The 5994-nt window shown below is 42.9% G+C and overlaps 1 pseudogene; it reads right to left on the bottom strand.

The window, feature by feature from the left end:
* Nucleotides 1-8: 8 nt before the first annotated feature.
* Nucleotides 9-826, bottom strand: LOC124234633 (olfactory receptor 5-like; annotated as a pseudogene).
* Nucleotides 827-5994: the final 5168 nt, after the last annotated feature.

The raw sequence follows: 5994 nt of genomic DNA, 5'->3' as shown, positions 1-5994 counted from the left end.
TTGTTTAGGTCCATGGATTTGATACGGCTGGGGCGACAGTAGATGAAGAGGGCTGCTGAGTAGAAGATGCCCACCACAACCAGGTGGGAGGCACAGGTGGAGAAGGCCTTACGTCGGGCAGCAGCTGAAGGCATGCGGAGCACAGCCACCCCAATGGCTGAGTAGGAGGCCAGAGCTACCAGCAGTGTTCCACAGAAGATGACAATGGCGGAGATGAAGTCCACCAGCTCTGTCAGGGCCACGTGGGTGCAAGACAGGTTGAGCAGAGGGGAGACATCACAGAAAAATTGGTTGAGGACATTGGGGCCACAATAGGACAAGGTGGCAACGCATGTTGTCTTGACTGCTGAGACCATCAGCCCACCAAGCCATGAGGACGAAGCTAAACTCAGGCAGACCTGGGGCCTCATGAGCAGCAGATAGTGGAGTGGGCGGCAGATGGCCACATAGCGGTCATAGGCCATGGAGGCCAGGAGGGTGCACTGCGTACAGATAAGGGAGACGAAGAAGAAGAGTTGGGTCATGCAGGCTGTGAAGGAGATATTGTAGGGCCCAGTCCACAGCCCCACCAGCAGGCTGGGCATGGTCACTGACACGTAGCACATCTCCAGGTAGCTCAGGTTGCCCAGGAAGAAGTACATGGGCTTGTGGAGCTCACTGTGACTGCAGATGAGATAGATGATGAGTGTGTTCTCCAGGAGGATGAGCAGGTAGAGGTCAGGAAGATGGCAAACAGGACATCCCTTATGTCTGGCCTTGTGGACAAACCCAGCAAGACAAATTGCTGGACTCTTGACATGTTGGCCAACTCCAGGGACCTCTCCATCTGCAGAGAGACAAATAAAGTTTGTTCACATTCTGGTTCCTGGAGGGACACAGTAGTAAAAAAACTATCAGTAGGATGTTACAGTGCCTGGAGACTCTAGTGAATTTTCTAGCCCTGCTTCTGTCGGAAATTGAGTGTTAAATAGACAGACGATGTAGATTCATGAGATAAACTCTGAACATGAGAGCGAATGTCTTGGTTACTCCGGTTGTTCTTAGTAAAGCTACGTCTTCGTACAAACAACTCCACCACCTGAAAATTGGGAGGCTAACATTTGCCTCCCATGAGGTTGTTATAATAATATAAGCGAAGCAAAGGACGGCAAACTGCTGTACCAAATAAGAAATTAGAGCTGTTGTTTGAGTTCTGAAGAAAATTTTCTTTTTAAATAAATTTTTCCATTCCTTTATGCTCTACACAGGAATTTATGAGTGTTCTGTAAATCTGGAATAGAGCCAGACTGTCGTCTCTCTCCTGTAAACGTGTTCCTCTGCTCTTACGTAATTTTATTTTCTAGAATTATATTATGCTGTGGTTCACCAAGTACAATACTCAAGAAAGACAAAGGGGCAGTTTCCTCTCTGAATCACAGAGGGATTCCCACAAAAATTGACACACATTTCAGCAGAGGTTTGGAAATGTCATTTATTGTATTCAATCTCTGTGATCATATACACGTATATGTATACTTATGTTATTTCCACACTGTTGTATCTGAGAAAGTTAAGGCCCGCAGAAGAAATTATTGAGGTAAACTGGGGCACTCAATCTAATCATGAAAACTTTTATGATTCATTGAGCCCCTACTGTGAGTGAGTAACCTGCCAAAAAACCACCTTGTTCTATTTCTGGTTCTGTGCCAAAGGGCAGGTATAGGGTGCAGATAGCTAAATTCACTTGCCCAAGATCACTCAGCTGGGAAATGACAGGACTGGGAAGGAAACACAGCTGGGTCAAACTTTGGTGCTGTGCCAATTCCTTTGCACCACATTGTCACAATCAAGCCCAGGGAGGCAGAAAAGTCTTCTACATCTGAGACATGAAGAGCAGAGAGCTGGCAAATAACTCAACTAGACAGTCCTTCTGACTATCAGATATCATTCACAGAATTCATTCAATGACATTTATTGAGCTTCCCCTTATATGCTAGGCACTGAGAATACATGAGTGAGCATACAGAGACCACCTGTGGGGAGCTGACTTCTTGTGAGAAAGAGAGACAACATCAGTTTCTCATGGACCAAGGCTTCCAGGCCACTCTCTGTAATGGTCACTATTTTGCACAACACCAAGTTGCTCCATCAAAGGAAAATACATGATTACACCTGGCGATTCTCCCCTGGACCAACATCCAGGCTGATGATGTCAAGATTCAGCCACCAGGTTTGTGTAGAAGACCCTTAGATGATCTGACAGCCTCCCATTCAATTTTCCTCTATAGAAAAGAGAGAATAGAAATCTCTCTCTGTCTCCGCATTCTTGTAAGTAAAAGGCATTTTATTTTACGTCTTATCTTATAAGATAATACATTTACAGGTAACAAAAAACATTCAAGTAAATGTCGCTCTCAACCTTGTCCATTAGCCCTCCCCACAAGAAAACCACCAAACCAGTTTCTTGGGTGGACCTCAAGAAATGGTTCTTGGGAACACTCTCCTGTGTAGGTATATGGGTCTCGCTAATCATAAAGGGTAACATACTGGACATACTTTCTGCACCTCAAAATTTTTGTTAATAATATATCTTGAAATTAATTCCATATCTGTATGGAGATGACATTTTCTGTTTTAATAGGTGCAGAATAGTTCCTTGGATGGATGCAACATAACTGTAGTTCCATGCTAGGGATCTCCACTGTCCTCCCGAGACATCATAAAGATCATAGAAGGTCTGATTTGCCTATTAATCTCCAGATCCCTGCTCAGTGCCTGGTACATTGATTTTGTTTTGATGAAAGTAAATGGGTCAATGTAAGGATACACGTGAAAAGAGCTTGAACACAAGGCTAGTGCATTTGGGCTTCACCCTATATGTAATGTGCATCCATGGAGGGCATGAGGGCTTTGGATTCATTTAACAAACGCTGATGTCTGCAGGAATATTTTCCAATATTTATTGAGCACCTACTGTATGCCAGCCCCAGTTCTAAGAATGTCCATGTATTAACTCATTTCTTCTTCACAAAAACTCTGGTGAAATAGAACATCTAACACCATCTAACGGAGAAAAGGCTGTGCTGGCCCATCAGTTGGAATATGCCTATTCCAATGAAGTTCAATGTGTATAGATGGGAACAGACTTTATTAAACAAACTCTAAATTTCAGCTTGATTCCAGAGAGTGAGAAGGTGGAGGTGGCACTGGCTACGTTAATTCAGGCCACGAGGGAAGTGACCCTGAGGAGATGATATTTGAATAGAGACTTGGAAGATGAGAGGGGTCCAGAAATGCACAGAGTTGAGGCGAACAGAATTGTACACAGAGGGAATAGCAAGTGCAAAGGCCTTTGGTGAGAAGGAATAGCATATTCCATGAATCATGAGGAGGTCCTTGGGGCTTTGCTTAGAAGCAAGAATATCAGAAAGGAGATGAGAATGTAGGGGCGTCCAAGGGCCAGTGCACATAAAGCCTTGGGAATGTAGGATTTTTGCAGTCATTTGCCGCAATTAACAGTGAAGCAAACACTGGAGAATTTTAAGTCCCTTCTTCAATATAATGTTCCAGGCACTCTTGCAAGAATTTGGCATGTTATTTTATTCTCTCAAATATACTATAAAAAAAAAAAAAGCTATTGCTACCATTACTGGGTAAGAAGGATGACAGATTCAGAAAGTCAAAGTTAGTGGCTCAAAGTTAAATGGCAAATAAAGGAAAAAACAGAATCATTCTAATCCTTGCACTCTGTTCACTCTTCCTGATTATTATAAACATCTGATTCTAGTATTCTAAATGGCAAACAAATAATAATGGTGGGACTAGTAGTCATAATGATTACTATGTATTCAGCTCTTCCTAAGTGCCAGGTGTGCTAAAAGCTTTTGATCTTTTGCCATAGTATAGATCCTTAGAAGTCACAGAACCTCTATGAGGCCGCTATTATCACCCCAATTCTGCAGATGAGGAATCCACCTCAGAGAAGTAAGAGCACAAACTTAACCACTTGGCCACGGGGCAAGTCCCAGTGTGCCAATTTTTCATAAGAAAGATGCCTACTGTGCGCTAGAATGTTAGGGATGAAAGGGGTTTTGAGAGAGATTCTTCCAAGTTATATAAGAGGAAATCCTGAGGAACTTCATGCAGGAAAGGTTTTGTTGTTATCACTTTTTTTCTAGTTACAGAGAATCAGTTTTCTGAGAAGCCAGATGTGTAAAGGTTAGGAAGTGTTTGATCTTAAAGTTTCAGGGAAAGAGTAAGGAATATGAGCTAACTTAATCTGGTACATACATTACTGCATTTATTGTCGGGCTGGGGAACTGATGTCAGAGATGTGAATCCAGCAATGTAAGTTTTCCCAACCATATAGTAGAACTTGCACTCCAACAAATATTTCCTGGATGTAAGTCCAATTACTGTTCTTTTTTGTAGGCTATGGAGTCACACATCAGTCCAAGAAAAGCTCAGCTATACTTCATCCTAGTGATGTGACTTTGGACTCCCTGATCTTTCTGAGCCTCAGTTTCCAAATCAGTACAGTGGGGATATTGCCAGTTTTCCTCATGGAGTTATTGTGAGGATTAAATAAAAAATATAGCCACATATATAGTTAGCGGCTATAAAGTTTCAGACTTTTATCAAAGTTCACACCAATGTCAGTCCTAGGGGTTGAATCTATTCTTTCTCCCGATCAAGGACTCCTCACAGCTGAACATCAGTCCTGTTTGGTGGGGCTGTCCTTGGTGCTGAACCCGGGCTCTTTATGAAATTGTATTTGGCTGCTTGGAGCCACTCTCTCTGCAATCTTAAACAAGACCCCTCACCTAAACCGTTTATGGTTCTTCAAGTGGTGTTGTCATCAATATTGGAGTCATCCTAGGTCGAGCTCTGGATGGTGGAGCTCTCGTTTGTTCTGGAGAAGAACTGCTCATCCTCCCTTCTCCTTCCACCCTTCCCTTCCCCTGAGATTCCTTGCTCAGTCTCCTTCCTGGTTCTGCCTCTGATCATTCTCCTCCCATCTATATCCACTCAACAACCATCTCCTCCACGAATCCTTTTCTGAGTTACCATTCCTGACTGAGGATGTCAAATATACTGAGATATCGCTCAATAATCTGTAGAGGAACCAATATGTGCACCCCCAAAGGGTCACAGAAGCATCCTGAAGTTCAGAACCAGAATATTCAAAGGCTATTCTATCTCAAAAACATTGGTAATCCATGAATTATTTGCCAACAGCTGTGCTAGTTTCAAAGGTGATATAGTGGTGAATAAGAGCTTGTTTCTGCTCCCTAGAGGAATTGGGACCACGATGCTTTCTAACTATATTTTGTATATTTTCTTCTGTATATTATGATGTTTTGACACCTTAAGAAACTTTTCTGGCTGGAGAGAGACTGCCACTCCCTGGGCTGGACAATTTTTAGAGATAGCAAAAAAGTCAACCAGGAACATGCCTTTGATATGCAAACTAACCAATCTAGAACCAGACCTCCTCTATCTGTCCCTTGCACCCCAGGAGGCAATATTCCTCTGCCTGAGTCATCCCATGGCCAAGTGCCAGGCAACTAGGGACCAACCCTATAGCCCAAAGCCTGCTGAAATTATACAAACTAGCCAGTCCAAGTTATTTGCTCTATCCTCCCTTGCTTTTCCCTCAGAAACCGAAATAAAGGTAGTGGCCCAAGCATCTTCTGGCTTCTGACCTCCCTGGTGTCTTTCCCACGTGACCTTGCATAGTGATCCTCTTGTCTCTAGGAACTCTGAGTATAAAACTTTGTTTTTTACTGAGCCTCTACTCTGTCTTCTCTTGTGACCACACCTGACTAACCATCTCATAGAAGAATATGAGACACTAGCTCTATTATCTTGAGTAGGCTTTAACTTAACCTCTTCATGCTTCAGATGTGTATTATTCAAGTATAGAGAAAGTCATTCCTACCTTGAAATATACAGTTCCTTTTCTGTTTAAGGAAGGGCAATATAGTGTCAGGGTCAAATCTTGGGCTCAGAGTT

The sequence above is a fragment of the Equus quagga genome, unplaced genomic scaffold (genome assembly GCF_021613505.1).
Source record: "Equus quagga isolate Etosha38 unplaced genomic scaffold, UCLA_HA_Equagga_1.0 97996_RagTag, whole genome shotgun sequence".
NCBI classification, from domain to species: domain Eukaryota; kingdom Metazoa; phylum Chordata; class Mammalia; order Perissodactyla; family Equidae; genus Equus; species Equus quagga.
Note: the sequence above shows the minus strand (reverse complement) of the source record. Positions and strands in the feature narration are given on the sequence as shown.